Source organism: Medicago sativa, chromosome 6 (assembly GCF_051527215.1).
Source record: "Medicago sativa cultivar Bolivia chromosome 6, Bolivia_mono, whole genome shotgun sequence".
In the NCBI taxonomy this organism is placed as follows: domain Eukaryota; kingdom Viridiplantae; phylum Streptophyta; class Magnoliopsida; order Fabales; family Fabaceae; genus Medicago; species Medicago sativa.
The window spans coordinates 84,723,274-84,741,107 of NC_140754.1; the positions used below are offsets into that span (position 1 = coordinate 84,723,274).

The 17,834-nt window shown below is 34.7% G+C and overlaps 1 pseudogene across 3 annotated transcripts; it reads left to right on the top strand.

Annotated features, from left to right (window-relative positions):
* The first annotated feature begins 8,296 nt into the window (after positions 1–8,296).
* LOC146917571 (E3 ubiquitin-protein ligase RING1-like pseudogene) lies at positions 8,297–16,892 on the top strand (annotated as a pseudogene). 3 transcript variants are annotated; one of them, XR_015015734.1, is made up of 3 exons: positions 8,297–9,528; positions 15,171–15,232; positions 16,585–16,892. The product of XR_015015734.1 is annotated as an E3 ubiquitin-protein ligase RING1-like pseudogene, transcript variant X2 (transcript). The 3 variants fall into 3 exon arrangements; XR_015015735.1 differs by having other exon boundaries at positions 15,171–15,219; XR_015015733.1 differs by lacking the exon at positions 16,585–16,892 and having other exon boundaries at positions 15,171–15,441.
* The last annotated feature ends 942 nt before the right edge of the window (positions 16,893–17,834 follow it).

Here is a 17,834-nt window from a genome sequence, read left to right on the forward strand (position 1 = left end):
GATTTTCAAAATTACATAACGTTAATTAGTTTTACGGTAAAAGAGTAAGTATAAATAATTGAGAAATAGTGTTATTGATAAATTGTACCCTTAAATTATCAAAACGGCAATTCAATAAAAATACATGATCAAAATGACAGTTCAATAAAAACACAAAATCAAATATCAAATAACACTTAATTTGATTGTACTATTCATGGCATGTTGGTTTACTCATTTCATATATATCGTTGGCCAGTCACGCTTTTGTCTATGTTGGACAGTTGTATAAAAAACTTTGTTTGGAGTGGGGATATTTACACTTGTAAAATTTGTACAGTCGCTTGGAAACAGGTTTGTCTGCCTTGGGATTCTGGTGGTTTGGACCTCAAACCTACCCGTATTATTAATGACTCGTTTTTATTACATTTGAGTTGGAAGCTTCTTACTCAAGAGACCGAGTGCTCTCACCTTTTTCGGCATCGGTTTCTTTGTAATGGTATGCCTCACAATAGTTTCATCAAGTCATCTGTTTGCCTTGGCGTCAAATTGTACATGAATACAGTCATCGAGAACACTTTATGGCGGATTGGCAATGAAGAAAATATTATTGGTATTTAATTAGTTGGTCTCCTCTCTCGCTTCTATTCTGAATATTCAGTCGGGTAATTATAAGTCCTATACCGCAAAGCTCTCGTCTGCTATTGTTGATGGCAGGTAGCGTCTCCCTACCACTTTCCTCGCCAACCCAGTGGTTTCTGCTTCCATTCCCCATATCACGCTTCTACAGACGAGAGTCTGACTGCTAAGCAAGCTTTTCAGTACTTACATCGCCATCCTTCTCATTTGTGGTGGGAGGCTGCTATTTGGAGGTCTTGTATTCCTCCTTCATATTCTTTTGTTACTTGGAGGTTGTTGCATCATTAGCTCCCCACGGATGAGAATTTGAGGATTCGGGGGTGTACTTTTGTTTCGATTTGTGTGTTGTGCTATGCTTCTGATGAAACTTCATCCCATCTGTTTTTGTCTTGTGAATTTGTGGTTCATTTATGGCATTGGTTGGGGTCGAGGCTGAATTGTGCTATTAAGGTTACATCTAATTTCTCCGTCCTCGAGAGCATTCCTGTGCATTGTAGTTCTCAAGTGTATGATGTTTTCATAGCTGCAATTATTCATACGATACACACCATTTTGGCTGGCCCGCAATGCTTTGTGTTTTGGTTCTAATAAAGTGTTTCTTCATGCGGCGAAAGCAAAAATTCTTGCCTCAGTGGTTTTGAGTGGAAACATCTCAACAGGCAACTCCTTATCGCAGTCTATAGATATTTCGGTGCTTGATAACTTCCCGGTTTCTCCTACCTACCGTCACTTCAAGGAGATTATCTTGGTCACTTGGAAACCTCCCACCATTAATTGGGTCAAGGTAAATATTAATGGATCCGTTCTTAATTTTCATGCCTCCTGTGGGGGTATTTACCGTGTGTCGCGTCATTTTTCGGAGATCAAGCCATTTCATTAGCTTCTGACTCACTAAATTGGTTTCACGACTGAACATTTAATTCTTTTCAAAAGAAAGTGGAAAAAGGTTCAAATACCACATTTTTTAGGGATTAAGGGATCGGGAGTTGGTTATATTTAGGGAAGGTGTTAAGAACCTTAAATATTCGTAGTATTCTACGAGAACCTCTTGATTTTATTTAACTTTTGTGTTGTAAACTTGCTTGCTAAAAAATATGGAATTTGCAATGATTAAAAAGGAAGACCTAATTATCTACATTTTATTGATTTGGAAGGACGCATGTCATTTGCCTACGTACCCGTGAGGGATCAAAACCTCGTAGTTCGGGGTAAAAATTGACGTTTGATTTGTTTTGTGTTTTTTTAATAGTTTTTGAAAAGGTTTTAAAATGCAAAGCCAAGTGACAAATTGGAATTTGTTTGTATTTTTGATATTGAAAGAAAGATGACTCAAAGTAGAATTAAGATTGATTTGAAATTTGATTAAGAGAATAAAATAAAATGACGATCGCTTGATTTGAGATCAAGGTTTGTTTATGAAAATATTTTTGTGATTTTTGATTATTTGAATGTTTTTTGTTATTTTTGAATAATGATATGAAAATTATATAAGCAGAAATATAATATTAACAGTTGATTTGGGACCAGAGCACTCTGGATTAATTTAATTAAACAAGGACCAGATCGTTCTGGAGAATAATTAAATTAAACAAAAATACAATATTACCAGTTTAATTAGGACCAGAGCACTCTGGATTAATTTAATTAACACGGACCAGATTGTTCTGGAGAATAATAATATTAACAGTTAATTTAGGACCAAAGTACTCTGGATTGAAGTGTGTATTTAATGACAAAATTTAAATATGCATATGATAATAGTAGACAATAGAATGTAATGCAAAAATAAAATAAAAATGCATGAGAATTAAAATGGACCAGAGCACTCTGGATTGAGGTGTGTATTTAATGAAAAAATTTAAATAGGCATATGATAATTAGTAGATAATAGAATGTAATGCGAAAATAAAATAAAAATGCATGAGAAAAGAAATAAAAAAAATTGCAAGAGAAAATTAAAATGCATGAAAAAGAAATAAAGTTAGATGCAGGGGGTGCAAGCAGTAAAAGGAGGGGTGTGCAAAATAAAAATGGGATTGGGATTGAGAGACAGAAGGCGCGCTGTTGGGCCTGAAAGGGAAACCCAATGGGTCAGTTACAATGGGTCGGACCATGGGTCGACCAAAAAGAGCATCTATATAAGTGACATGGGTCAGAAAAAATTCATTTTCACTTCTTCTTTCTCTCTATAAACTTATTTCTAGAGAGAGACTCTCTCATCTCTCTCTTCATTCAACTTCTCCGATGAAGAAGGAACGGCGGCTGGTGAGTCTCCGGTGCGGTGGCCGGCGAGCCATCGCGGCGGCGGCGCTGCACCGGAGTAAAAATTACTCCTTTTTTAATTTTTTTTCTCGTCTTTCTCTTCTCCTCTTCTTCCTATACTTGTTTTTACACTCAAAATTTTTAGAATATATACAATAAACCCTAGATCTAGAGTTTAAAGTGGACTACCTTTTTACGTTTTTTCTTACGGATTTGAGGTTGACTTGTGACTCGGCTTTGAATGGTTATGCGGGTTGTGATGGTTTCGGTGTGTGCGTGTGTAGTGTTTGGTAGTTGAAACTGTTTCGATGGTGTTGTTTGAGCTAGGTTTGGGCCGGTTTGGGGCTGGCCGATTTGTGTATGGATATGGCTGTGGCCTTAGGCGTTTGTGAAAATATTGGAAAGAGAAATAATTTTGTGATGTTTGGTTTACAGTAACACTGGTTTGGTATTCGATTGGTGGACTAGATGTTGAGAGTTGTTGATTTTGTGTTGCAGGTTATCTGGGTAATTTTGTGCGTGCTTGCTGATTGTTTTTTTTTTGTGCAGGTTTTGGGTCGAAATTTTGCCCTTCTTTGCTGGAAATTTTTCTGTCATTTGTTGGTTGCAGGTGCTTGTTATTTATAGAGGGATATTGAGACATTGTGTCTGTTATGGCAGTGACAAAAACTACCCTGGTTTGGGGTTGAAGGAACACGACACTGTTGAGCTGGACTTGGATATTTTATGGACAAAATTTTGGACATAGATATAAAAAATAAATAATCATAATAATAATAATAATAATAATAATAATAATAATAATAATAATAATAATAATAATAATAATAATAATAATAATAATAATAATAATAAATAAAAATTGAGAGAAAGAGGGCCCGACTCGGAACCAAAATATGAGGTATTTTAAAATACCTCTCTGCCGAATTTTTCGCTGAAAAGTCAAAGATTGATTAGGGGCAAAGGACACGTGTCGGTGTATGAATGGAGGATCCTTAGGTCAAAAATTGGGGTATGACACCGTGACTATAGAGGCACCTTTTTAGGTTGTTTTGCTGCCAGTGTAGGTGACGTTAGTGTGTTTGAGGCGAAGCTAACTGATTTAATTTTAGCCATGGAATTTGCAGCGCAGTTTGGTTGGCGACAAAATTGGTTGGAATCTGATTCTTCGAGTGTTGTTCTAGCATTCAAGAACCATGACATGATTTCGTTTCGTCTGAGGAACTGTTGGCATAATTGCCTACAACTTGGTCTCACTTCCATTTCCTCTCACATTTATCAAGAAGGAAATTGTTGCCCAGACAGGTTAGCTAATCATGGTCATGGTCTCTCTGGAGTTTCTTGGTTTGAGGTTCTTCCCCATCCCTGTCATTAGATTTCTTCAGAGATAGAAATGGCTTACCTAATTATCGGTTTTCTTAGGCTGTTTTTTCCTTCTTTTTTAAGGGTCTTGGCCTAGTCCTTGTATATATTTTCCCCCCTTTTTAATAATATTTATGGAATAGATGGTGATAAAGAATTATGGAGAATGATAGAGAATCATGGAGAATAATATAGAACATTATGGAACTTTCAAGATGTGGAAAATATTTTAGAACTTTCAACAATACTACTAAATAAAGTCACGATAGCTAGGAGCATTTTTATATCTCTAGCACATTCTAGGAACATGAACTAGATATTAGCATCTCTAGATAGTTCTTGTAATTCAGTAGTGGCATTAAATGTTTCTAGATCTTTCTTTGAGCCTTATAAGAGTAGTATAAATAAGGTTCGTCATCAAGTGTTTTGACATATTCAATACTCAAGTATATTCAAGCATTGAAGAATTCAAATAATAATAACTTTCTTTGAGAATATTAGAGAGTTTCTCTATTTTCTCTATCTTTCCTTTTGTCCCTGAGCCAGATTTGGCATCAGAGCTAGTTACGGTACCTCGGAGTTGAGTCTGTGCGAAAAAATCAACGAAAAGTGAGTTTTCAAGTGAGCAAGGAGTTGCCTTTGTAAAACTTCACTTTGCGGCCATTTTGTTCGCGAAACTAACACAGTCAGTTTGTTTGGGAAGTGAAAAAAACCCTTGGTTAACAAGTCTTCACCACCAACAAAACCACCACTCACCATCACAATCTTCCCCACCAACAAAACCACCACTCACCACCACAGTCTTCACCAAATAGTTTGTTGAACTAATATCGTCAAAATGCCAACTCGAAGACAGAATGCAAGAGGTTTTCAATAGATGGACATGGAAGAAATGAGGCGACAAATTCAGAAACTACATGAGACAGTCAATGCCCAACAAGCCCTTTTGGAAGCACAACAAAGGAGATTCGAAAATGATGGCTCCGACAGTAACTCTTCATCATTTAGAAGCAGTTTCTCACACCGACGTCAACTTCGGATGAATGATATCAAAGTAGACATTCCAAATTTTGAAGGGAATCTACAACCCGATGATTTTCTGGATTGGCTACAAATTATTGAACGTTCATTTAAGTATATGGAGGTTCTGGAGGATCATAAAGTAAAGATCGTTGTTGTCAAGCTGAAGAAACACACATCAATTTGGTGGAAAAATCTTAAAAGGAAACGTAAGTGTGAAAGGAAAAGCAAAATCATGACGTGGGAAAAAATGCGTCATAAGCTAACCCGTAAGTATTTACCTCCTCATTATTATCAAGCCAATTTTACTGAAAAACAATTGCCTAAAAAATCTTCATGCTGACCTTTTTCCTCCACAAAAAATCAAATTGACTCTCATAAACCACTAACCCATCAACCTATTTCCTCCTTCAAACCCCAATGTAACACAATCAAAGAGAGAAATACCAAGATACCTAAATGTTTCATGTGTCAGGGGTATGGACACATAGCCTTAGATTGTGTTAATCGTAAAGTAATCACCATCAACAATGGGGAGATAAACAATATTTTTGAAGAAGAAAAACAAGACGCTCATGAATTGTTTGAAGACCAAATGATGGGTGAACCAATATACGACGAGGAATATGATGATGTTGACTTTCATGACGTGTTTGAAGAAGAGGGAAAAGGAGACCCAATATATGACAAAAGATATGTTTCCGATGACATTTCTGAAGTTTTTGAAAAAGAGAAGGATGAACCAATATATGACGAAGAATATGTTCCTACGGAATATGGTGAATCTTTAGAGGATAAAAGAAGCCTGCAAACAACAACTAAAGAAGAATCATGTCCAAAACACGATATATTCCACACTTCCAACACCTCCAAAGGCAAGGTTTGTGATATCATCATTGATAGTGGAAGTTGTGAAAATGTTGCATCAAATTATATGGTAGAAATATTAAAGTTGTCGACAAAGGAGCACCCACATCCTTACAATCTAAAATGGCCCAACAAGGATAATGAGGTAAGAGTATCTCAACACTCCATTGTCTCATTTTTCATCGACAACAATTATAAAGAAAATGTATGGTGTGATGTCATTACAATGGATACTTGCCACATTAATCTTGGGAGGCCTTGTCAATATGATCGTCGTGCATTATACAATGGTTATGTCAATACTTGCTTTTTCATGAAAGATGTGATTGAAATCAAGTTGGCATCAATGAATTCAATGCTGGAGAAGAAGAATTCAAGCTAATTGAACTTTCACTCACAAAGGAACCATCCAAGGATAAAATAAAGTTATGTCTACTTCGTCCAGTTCCTAAGCCACCTTGGGAAAATGTTATAGTTGTTGTGAGGATGAAGAAGAAACTCTTGACTCGAGGACGAGTTACTTCCAACCCGGGGAGAATGATAAAGAATTATGGAGAGTGATAGAGAATCATGGAGAATAATATAGAACATTATGGAACTTTCAAGAGTCACGATAACTAGGAGCATTTTTATATCTCTAGCACATTTTAGGAACATGAACTAGATATTAGCATCTCTAGATAGTTCTTGTAATTAAGTAGTAGCATTAAATGTTTCTAGATCTTTCTTTGTGCCTTATAAGAGTAGTACAAATAAGGTTCATCATCAAGTGTTTTGGCATATTCGATACTCAAGTATATTCAAGCATTGAAGAATTCAAATAATAATAACTTTCTTTGAGAATATTACAGAGTTTCTCTATTTTCTCTATCTTTCCTTTTGTCCCTGAGCCAGACGGTAGAGGATAAGTGAGTTAGTTGGGTGGCAACCTAGTTAGAATGTTTCTGATTCTCCCTGATGCCTAACCTATTTCTTGCCTTATCAAAAATTAAAAAGAAACGAAAAAACTATTTTTGAAAGAGAAACGAAAAAATATTATTTTACACTAACGAAAAGACGGGCACGTTGCGCTAACGTTTGAAAAGTATGAATGATATTCTTTTTAATGAAATTTTGATTTTGAATAAAACTAAAAATATAAATGTTTGTTGCTTTCAAGTTATAACAAACCAAACTAACCATGATTATATATTTCAATGACACCAATAATATAACAAAAAATATAATCTAAATTTCTTTATTTTAATGACACCAACAACAATCTTTATTATAGAAAAAGTTATTTAAGGGTATAATTGGGATAATAAAAAAGTAAGTATAAATATACTTATCTAGTTTGTTACACTTTTTTTCTTTATTTTAATGACACCAACAACAATCTTTATTATAGAAAAAGTTGTTTAAGGGTATAATTGGGATAATAAAAAAGTAAGTATAAATATACTCATCTAGTTTGTTACACTTTTTAAATGATAAAGGAAAAAAACAGACATATATATATTCATATTGTGTTTGTTACATTTTGTTTAATATTTAAATTTATTCTTATCTATTTGTTACATATTTGTATTGAAAATTGAGGATAATTTTAGAAAGAAAAAGCTAACCCAAAAGAGTTTAAAGGGTTGTTTTCTTCATACATAGGATATATTTTTCTAAACAAACTCTTAAAACTTACTTCCTCCAATCACTATTATAAGCAAATTTTAACTTTTTACCTTCATTCAATAAAATGATGTATGTGGTTTATATTGTAAACCACATAAATCATTTATTGAATGAATCAAGTATAAATTTGCTTATAAATGAGATCGGATTGAGTATATTTTTTAAGAATAAAAATCAAACTTTTTGGTCATAAATTTTAACATTGATCAAACATTGATTAAAGTCTAATCTAGTATCTTTGGTCATAAACTTTTTGGTCATTTATTTTAACATTTATCATAAATTTAGTCATAACTACTAATGTTTTTTCCCATTGATTAAAGTCTAATCTAGTATTTTTTTGGTCAATCTATTTTTACATTTTTTAATAATTAACTACTATAAATAATAAAATATATTAATTATCGCAGTAAAAAAAAAAAAAATTATTCTTGACCAAAAAAAAAAACCAATTATCTTCCTTTCTCTTAATTTCACGTTATAGTCCTTTTCTTCATTCATTCTTTCATTCTATTAACCTTTCTCTCTCTTCTTTCTCTCTCTCTTCATCATCATGTCTTCCACCGGCGACAACCCCACCACTGTCCCCACCTCCACCACCAACTCCGACGACCTCCGTCGTTACTTCTGCCACCAGTGCGAACGCACCTCCCTCATTTCCACCACCTCCACCGATCTCATCTGCCCCAATTGCAACTCCTCTTTCATCGAAGAACTGGAATCCCCAATTCCTAACCCTAACCCTAATCCTCTCCCTCCATTCTTCTCTCACACCGCTGAATTCCCCGCCGGAGGTTTCTCCTTTCCAATGCTTTTCTCCGGTAACGGTGCTGCCACCGGTGCTACCACTGCAACCGGAGCTGGTGCTGGTTCTCAACCGTTCAATGATCTCCCTGCTTTTTTTACATCATCGTCGTCGATGTCGCCGCCATCGCCTTCGCCTTTCGGTGAAGCTTTTAACCCGATGGCGTTTATTCAAAACTATCTCCGTAACATGAATGCTGGTGGAGGAGGAGGAGGAGGGATTCAGTTCGTCATCAACGACGGCGATGAGCCAGGTCGATTTCGGTTTCCTGGGCTTCCTGGTAACGCGAATCTAGGTGATTACTTCTTTGGTCAAGGGCTTGAGGATCTAATTCAGCAATTGGCGGAGAATGATCCGAATCGGAGGGGGACACCGCCTGCGTCGAAGTCTTCTGTTGAAAAGCTGCCGGTGATTGAGGTGACGGAGGAGTTGCTGGAATCGGATTTATCTCAGTGTGCTGTGTGTAAAGACACATTTGCCCTTGGCGAAAAGGCGAAGCAGATGCCGTGTAAGCATATATATCATGATGATTGTATCTTGCCGTGGTTGGAATTGCATAATTCTTGTCCTGTTTGTCGTTTTGAGTTGCCTACAGATGATCCTGATTATGAGCAGCGGGCTCGTGGTGGCGGTGGTGGCAGTGGAGGAGGAGCTGGTAATGGTGGTGGTTCTGGTTCTGGTGGTGGTGGTGGAGGTGGAGATGATTCAGTGAGGACAAGGTTTAGGGTTTCTTTGCCGTTGTTTCGGCATGTACCTTCGTCTTCTGGTGCTGCTGCAGGGACAAGTAATGTTGGGAGTGTGAATAACAATGATAGCAATAGTGGAAATGGTAGTGGGCAACCCAATGCTGAGAACAGGGGGAATCAAAATTTTGAGTCGGAAACTAGACAAGAAGATCTTGATTGAGAATCAATCATGTTTCATATGTAAGTTTGGAGACTTGAGCATTCTTTTGAGTGCTGGATTATGGTTCTATTTTCTTGGATTGGTTTAGACTTGTTGTGGTGTAGTTTATGCTTTTCATATGTTTTGACATTTTTGCAATTGCCTTGAGTAGAATGGTGAACAATGTTGAACTTGAAGTACTTATTCATGCTGGGTTTAGTTCTGGAATAATGTTTTGATGAACCATTTTTTAGTGCTCTATGTTTTATTATCTGTGGTTGAAAGTATTTGCTTATGTACTCTTTATGATTTGATCTTTGGAATTTGTGTGTGTTAGCCCGTCTTGTTAAGTAGCGGTTATAGCGGCGCAATAGCACTATTGCATAGCAGAATTTCATCTTTGAAATTTGTGTATGTTTGCCTTATGTATTTTTTATGATTTGATCTTTAAAATTTGTGTATGTTAGCCTGTCTTGTTAATAGCAGTTATAGCGGCGCAATAGTACTATTGCATGGTGGAATTTGATCTTTGAAATTCGTGTGTGCATGCCTTACGTATTTTTTATGATTTGCTCTTTGAAATTTGTTGTACGTTTGCCTGTCTTGTTAAATAGCGGTTATAGCGGCGCTATTGCATTGCGGAATTTGAACAAATTGTTATTGTTCCTAGATACGCTATTTAATATAAAATATAGCAGTGCAATGGTGCTATTGCATTGCAAAATTCGAACAACCCGCTGTTTTCCGCGATCTGCAATTGATAACACTGACTGTTAGATTGCTCTGGTAGGTTAAATGTATGTGGCATTTCCTTCTAGTTTGCATTTTGGGAACTAACTGGAAAGGGTGAACAAATTATGTGAACAAATTATGTCTTTGATTGGAGATGCCTTAACCAGTGGCAGATCTTGATTTAAATTTTCAAGTGTCATATTTATAACAAGTATTATTATTAACATTTAATGTAAAGAACAAATTCACATCTTTGCGTAGCGGCAAAATCGCTACTTTTTACCTCATGGGCGCGGGTTTAATCCTTCTCATCACATTTTTTCAATAATAAATTAATAATACACTTGAAACAAAAAATGGCAACTAAAATCGCTACATTTTTTGGCGGGTGATCTATGTTTGATTATCCAGGTTGAATGTAATTGCCTTATGTATTGTTTATGATATGAACTTTGAAATCTGTAGTATGTTAGCGTTAGATGGCTGTGGCAGGTTAAATATACGTAGTATTTTCTGAGTTTGGGAACTAGCGTTATATGGCTGTTGTATGTTATGGTGTAGTTTACGCTTTTCATATGTTGACTTATTTTCAAATGCGTCGAGTAGAATGGTGACGTAGTGTTGAACTTGAAGTGTTTATTCATGCTGAGTTTAGCTCTGGATTAATGTTGTGATGTACCAGTTTTAGTGGTTTATGTTTGATTATCTGGTTGAATGTAATTGCCTTATGTATTGTTTATGATATGAACTTTGAAATCTGTTGTATGTTAGCGTTAGATGGCTGTGGCAGGTTCAATATACGTCGTGTTTTCTTTGAGTTTGGGAACTAGCGTTAGATGGCTGTTGTATGTTATGGTGTAGTTTACGCTTTTCATATGTTTCGACTTATTTTCAAATGCCTTGAGTAGAATGGTGAAGTAGTGTTGAACTTGAAGTGTTTATTCATGCTGAGTTTAGCTCTGGTCTCTGGATTAATATTGTGATGTACCAGTTTTGGTGGTCTATGTTTGATTATCTGGTTGAATGTAATTGCCTTATGTATTGTTTATGATATGAACTTTGAAATCTGTTGTATGTTAGCGTTAGATGGCTGTGGCAGGTTAAATATACGTTGTATTTTCTTCGAGTTTGGGAACTAGCGTTAGATGGCTGTTGTATGTAATGGTGTAGTTTACGCTTTTCATATGTTTTGACGTATTTTCAAATGCCCTGAGTAGAAAGGTGAAGTAGTGTTGAACTTGAAGTGTTTATTCATGCTGAGTTTAATTATCTGGTTGAATGTATTTGCCGTTGGTACTTTTTATGATTTGATCTTTGAAATTTGTTATATGCTAGCCTGTCTTGTTAAATAGCGGTTATTGCGGCGCAATAGCTCTATGGCATAACAGAATTTGATCTTTGAAATTCGTGTATGTTTGCCTTATATACTTTTTATGATTTGATCTTTTAAATTTGTCTATGCTAGCCCGTGTTGTTAAATAGCAGTTATAGCGGCACAATAGCACTATTGGATAGCGGAATTTGAACAAATCGTTATCGTTCCTAGATACGCTATCTAATACAAAATATTATTATGAAATAAAGGCTATGTCAGCGCTATAACACTGTTGCGTAGCGGAATTTGAATAAACTGCTACTATCCGCGCTCTGCAACTGATAACATTGAGTGTTAGATTGCTCTTGTAGGTTTAATGTATGTGGCATTTCCTCTGCGTTTGCAGCTAAAAAATATTTGGGAACTAACTGTAAAGGGTGAACAAATTATGTCTTTGTTTGGAGATGCCTTAATCAGTGGTGGATCTTGATTTAAATTCTCGAGGGTGACATATTTATAATAAGTATTAACATTTAATGTAAAGATCAAATTCACATCTTTGCATAGCGGTAAAATCGCTACCTTTTACGTCATGTGTGCGGGTTTGATCCTTCTCATCGCTTTTTTTCAATAATAAATTAATAATACACTAACTTGAAACAAAAAGTGGCAACAAAAAATTGCTACCTTTTTTGGTGGTTTATCTATGTTTGATTATCTGGAGTGAATGTAATTGCCTTATGTATTGTTTATGATATGAACTATGAAATCTGTTGTATCATTGTATGTTAGCGTTAGATGGCTGTGGCGGGTTAAATATACGTGGCATTTTCTCTGAGTTTGCAGCTTAAGAATATTTGGGAATTAACTCTTTAGAGTGAACAAATTATGTCTTTGATTGGAGATGCTTTAATCAGTGGCGGATCTTGATATAAATTTTCGAGGGTGTCATATTTATAACAAGTATTAACGTTTAATGTGAAGATCTTATTAAAAAAATTTATAGTAAAGAACAAATCCACGTCTCGGAGTAGTGACTAAATGGCTACCTTTTACAATACACTAACTTGAAACAAAAAAGGGCAACTATTGAGATCGATCGCTGAACCATCTACTTGGTAAACAGACTCTTGCCACTAAGCCATTAGAAACAACATATATGTACTAAAAAGAATAAAATTTTGAGGGGTGCCATGGCACATCTCTGCCCTAGAGAAGGTCCACCACTGATCAATGCTGATCAATGAAAGAATGAGGTTTGTATACTTGCAATTACAGTTAAATAGTACAGATTATGAAGTTGCTCCTCATTTGTTTTTTATGATGCTTGATTGGTGCATAAATTGGGACACGGGGTATAAACATTGATTGGTGCATAAATTGGGACACGGGGTATAAACAAGGTTTGATGATGTTTGTTCTGTTTTGGATGCAATCACCTTATTGATCTTTGTCATCACCTATTTAAACAAACATTTAGTATGTGCATACGAAGAATGTGAATTTGGATTTGGGTTCTCTTATATTTTTGATTTAGAAAAGAAAAAATGAGTTAAATATAATATGATTTGTGCCTAACTCCTTTTTGTCTGATGATAGTTGTAAAAACGCATTGTTACAACTGAAGTTTCTATATATAATGAGATGTTTAAGTTTGAGGAGTTGGTTGCTATTACAGCGAGCTTGAATTGCATAGTTTAGAACTTCTCATTTATATTATGTAGTAGTAGAATATACATTTTTGTGATTCACTTTGAGCCATTTATTTCTTGGAAGGTCTACCAATATTCTAATGTGAAATAAATTGAATACCATGAGGTGGGTTTATTATTACTTTATAATATTATATTACTTTCTTGGTGGTACTGCATTGTGGTAAATTAAGAGTATTAGATTATGTTTTCAACTATGAGTTGTCCATTGGAGGTTTATTTTTAAAGCTAGTATAAGAGATTATTGGTCCAATACTAATAAATCTAATGGTTTGCTTGATTTAAGGAAATGTTCTCTGCCTGTTTTAACTAGTTACAAAAATGCCGCAATACTCCCTCCGGTCTCATTTATCAGCAAATTTTGACGTTTTAGATTCATTGAATGAATGATGTATGTGGTTTGTATCATATCCACATACATCATTTGTTCAATGAACCTAAAAAGTGTAAATTTGCTTATAAATGAGACCGGTCCGAGTATATTCACTTTCTTATCTGTTTGATTTCACCATTCACGTACAAATATTTAGAAACAGGAATTTAAGTAAAACCAATATGGTATTTTTGTAATTGTTAGTGGAAATAGAAAGCATAAATAATTTCCTTATGCCAACAAAAACCCTTTGTATTGTTAATTTAATTACTTCCTTCTCACATAACGTTCAAATGGAAAAGAATCTAGGAGAATGTAGGTTGTAAATTTCAGGAAGTTTATATAGTTGAATAGTTGGGTTATCAAGATTTTCACATAGGAGGAAACTCAAATCAACTAAGTTCTCTCCATTTGAAAGGAAGATTTAATTCATGAAAATATATTAGGTCTTGGAATAAAATTGATAGTATGATGCAGAAAAGTTATGTTTGCTTTCGGAACAAGCAATAGTTGAACTTATAAGCATATACAGGTCTTCCATGTTCTTTGGATTGTTTAGTGTTAAAGTATTCAGCTCATGGATCAAATGGTGTAGAAAACAATTTAGTTGAATAAGCATAGAGGATCGACATAGAAGCTTTTCAAATGATCTGTTTCAGCTTCAAATAAAGTGATTCTATGCATATGATTGAGCTTTTTAGGAAAATATAGAGAAATTTTACACCTAATTTGAGAGTATGCTTTTGTTGAATGTTTATGATTAATAATTTTAAAATTTTTATAGTATTAACAGATTGATTTTGAAGAGTTCATTAAAGTCCTCCAATGTAATTTTTTAGTTCTCCATTTTGGGGGGATTTTTTATGAACAAAAAAATACATACCACCCCCCCCCCCCCCCACCCCCCCCCCCCCCCCCCCCCCCAATCCAAAGATAACATTAGATTTTTTATAGTTTATATATTTTAATTAAAAACACACTTTTACTGAAGGAGGCTGGGTAGCTCAACCTGTTTGAGCGAAGGGATAAGGAGTTGGAGGTCCTGAATTCAAACATGGACAAAGGAGAAAGAAAAAAAAACTTATCTAGCAATTAATTACTAACATTTGCCATTGTCCCCGTGGGTTAGTTGGCAGGGACATTGCATTATATATGCAGGGGCTGGGGTTCGAACCCCGGATTCCCCACTTATTCACTTTTAAGGGGTGGAATAAAAAACTAACATTTGCCATTCAAAAAGAACAAACACACTTTTACTTTAAGCAAGACATGGTCCCTTATTGTTTCCTTGGGGGTACCCTTGATGATATTTTCTGAACGAAGGAAGCAGAAGGGTATTGTGAGCTCTGTAATGTAAAACGAATGTTAATGATTAAAGCAAACGATGAACTTTAGGTAATCAGAAGTGATATGGGATTGTAATTTGTAACTGATAATTTGAAGTGGACATATATTTTTGGTCAGAGCACTCTACTTTTTTCTCTCTGTTTTTATGTTTTTCCAAGTGAAATATTAAAATCCGCTCAATGACTTGTTTGTTAAATTTTGTAGGAGGAATGCAGTGAGTGGTTTCAATCCATCTTGTAACAGCTTGATCTATGTAAGTAGAAGAGGTAATCCCATTAGTTGACCGTGTACCCGATTGCTTTCTATCATGTATGATCTTATTGTATTGAATGGTTTTGGTTGGGACAAACACAGTGCAACAATTCACTAGATTTTGCATTTTATTTTGTATGATTTCATTGTATAGTATAATTTTGATTGAGACAAATATAGTAAGTGCAATAATACACATTTTATAACTTGGGCTTTCCATAAATTCAAATGTTATCTAAGGTCTAAGAGAGCATTTGTTTAGTTTATCATGTCCCTGATCAGTACTCTTAAATACACATTTACTTTAAAAATAATTTGTTTGTGAATTGAAGTTCACACTGCGCTAACATTAATTATTCGAAGATATAGCACTTCTCAAATAATGATATATATCTTACATAATGTTTTCATTATGTTTCTTTTAATTTTATATCCTATTCATGAAGAATCTGCTCTCAATAAAATAGGCTGGGTAATTGTTGTTATTATTTGAATTGAATGAAGGTATTTTTGACTAGTAAAAAATGTAGTTAGCATAACTTCTCAGATAATGAGAGAAGCCTATAGACATAGTTGCTACTTGGTATTGGCTGTTAGAGATGTCAAAAATATCATCAGTTCTTTTTAGGATAGTTGGTTCATGACATAGTACCAGAAAGCTAGTTTGATTTTAATCCTCCATATTATGAGAAATTGATTTTCAGCACCGGATAGAGAGAGTTGTACATTAGCAACATTTCAAACCCAAATAACTCGTGTCAGAGATATCCATATTATTTCATTCAGGTATCCTCACTTAATAGCTTAGGATTATGAGATTGTTGATAAGTTGATTCATGACACTAGCTTAACAATAGAAAGTTTGACCAATTGCATACTGAAATGGTCCTTACTAGTGTTTTTCTTGGTTTTGACTTTGGGTAAAGGGGAATGATAGAACTCTATTACTTAGGAAAAGGAGTTCTTTGAATCATAGAGGCGAAGTTTTGTGGAAATTGTAGTAGTACATGACACCTTCCGTTTTTATAAGCCGTGTCTATACTGTGACATCCCTTCCGTTTTTATAAGCCGTGTCTATACTGTGACATCCACCTCCTAAGAACTTAATCCATGCATAATGGGTGGTGCACTATCAATTGTATTACAATTTCATTAGATGTTCTGGCTGCGAGTTGCAAAGTGGAAGTTGCCTGTGAAATGAATCTGCTAAATTGAGTTACAATGTTATTGCTCTTAATGGTCTATCTTGGGTTGAGTTTAATTTTGAAATCTTGACCCATGCATGAGGCAATATATTTTGAAAAAAAAATGATTTTGAAATCTTAGTCCAATCAGGTCTTTTCAGAAATCTTGTTTATTTTGGCAGGTATGAAGCGTGTTTCAAATCTGCATGCAGCATATTGTTGTGTAGAATGATGTCAAATTTGAAGTAGTGGTTTTACGACATTTGCAAATTTTATATTTCATGATAATGAGCTTTTATGGCTGTCCATAAACATTTGACGCCTAGAGTTCTTTGTAGATTCATGATCATATGTGCATTATTTGTTCTATATTTTCTGAATTATATTGTCTGTGACACTGTTTCAAAAGAAAGTTGAAGGCTATAAAATCATGATAAAGTGTATATACATGTATAATGAATTATTATAACATCATTTAAGTCTGTTATCTTGTTTGTCTTTGGTATAACTTGCAAGTTGTATGAGCTGCATTCTTAGTGAAGATGGGTTGTTGAGCCAATAAATTGTCTTGCTGCATTTGTGGCTCGGTCTTGTCACCCAAATCTGTAAAATTCCAATAGGTTTTATTTGCCATTAGTCACCTGCAATTTATGTTTGAAGTTTTGAGTTTAATTAATAAAGGGTCTATTATGGTACTAGGTCAATTGGACATCAACCTAACCCATCAATACCGTATTTTTAACATCCTTACTATACTTGAGTAGATATTATATTCCAGAAATGGCTTGTTTTATGGCGCGGATATAAAATGGATGTCGTATCTGTCGATTTTGCTGGTAACAACATATTAGCTTCGAATGAAAGTGTTTGACGAATTTGGTTTCTTCTTTTGTACAATGATGAATTTGGTTTTATCTGCTTAAAATTTGGTTTCCATTAAAAGATAAGTTACTTATTTTTTTGAATTCAAATTTAAATTTACTTTGCGTCTCATCAAATAATTTGATTTCACCTTTCCATCCTTGACTTGTAACCAAAAAATAACCTTTCTAGCCTTGAATGAAAAATAAGAGGAAGTGTTTGATGAATTTGGTTTTTTTTTTTTTTTGGTACAATGATGAATTTGGTTTTTACTTTTGTACAATGATGAGCTTGGTTTTATCTGTTAATAATTTGGTTTCCATTAAAAGAAAAATTACTTTTAATATATTTGCGTCATGGTGCACAATGTTTCGTCCATTCAAGTATGAAGTTCAAATTCAACTTAGTTCGGCTCTGTTTGGTAAAAACATCGGATAGCTGATAAGTTAGCTGATAGCTGATGACTGATAGCTTATAGCTGATGACTGATGACTGATAGCTGATAAGTTCATTGAACTGTTTGGTAAAACTAGCGTTTCATCTAGCTGATAAACGTAAAATGACATAAAAG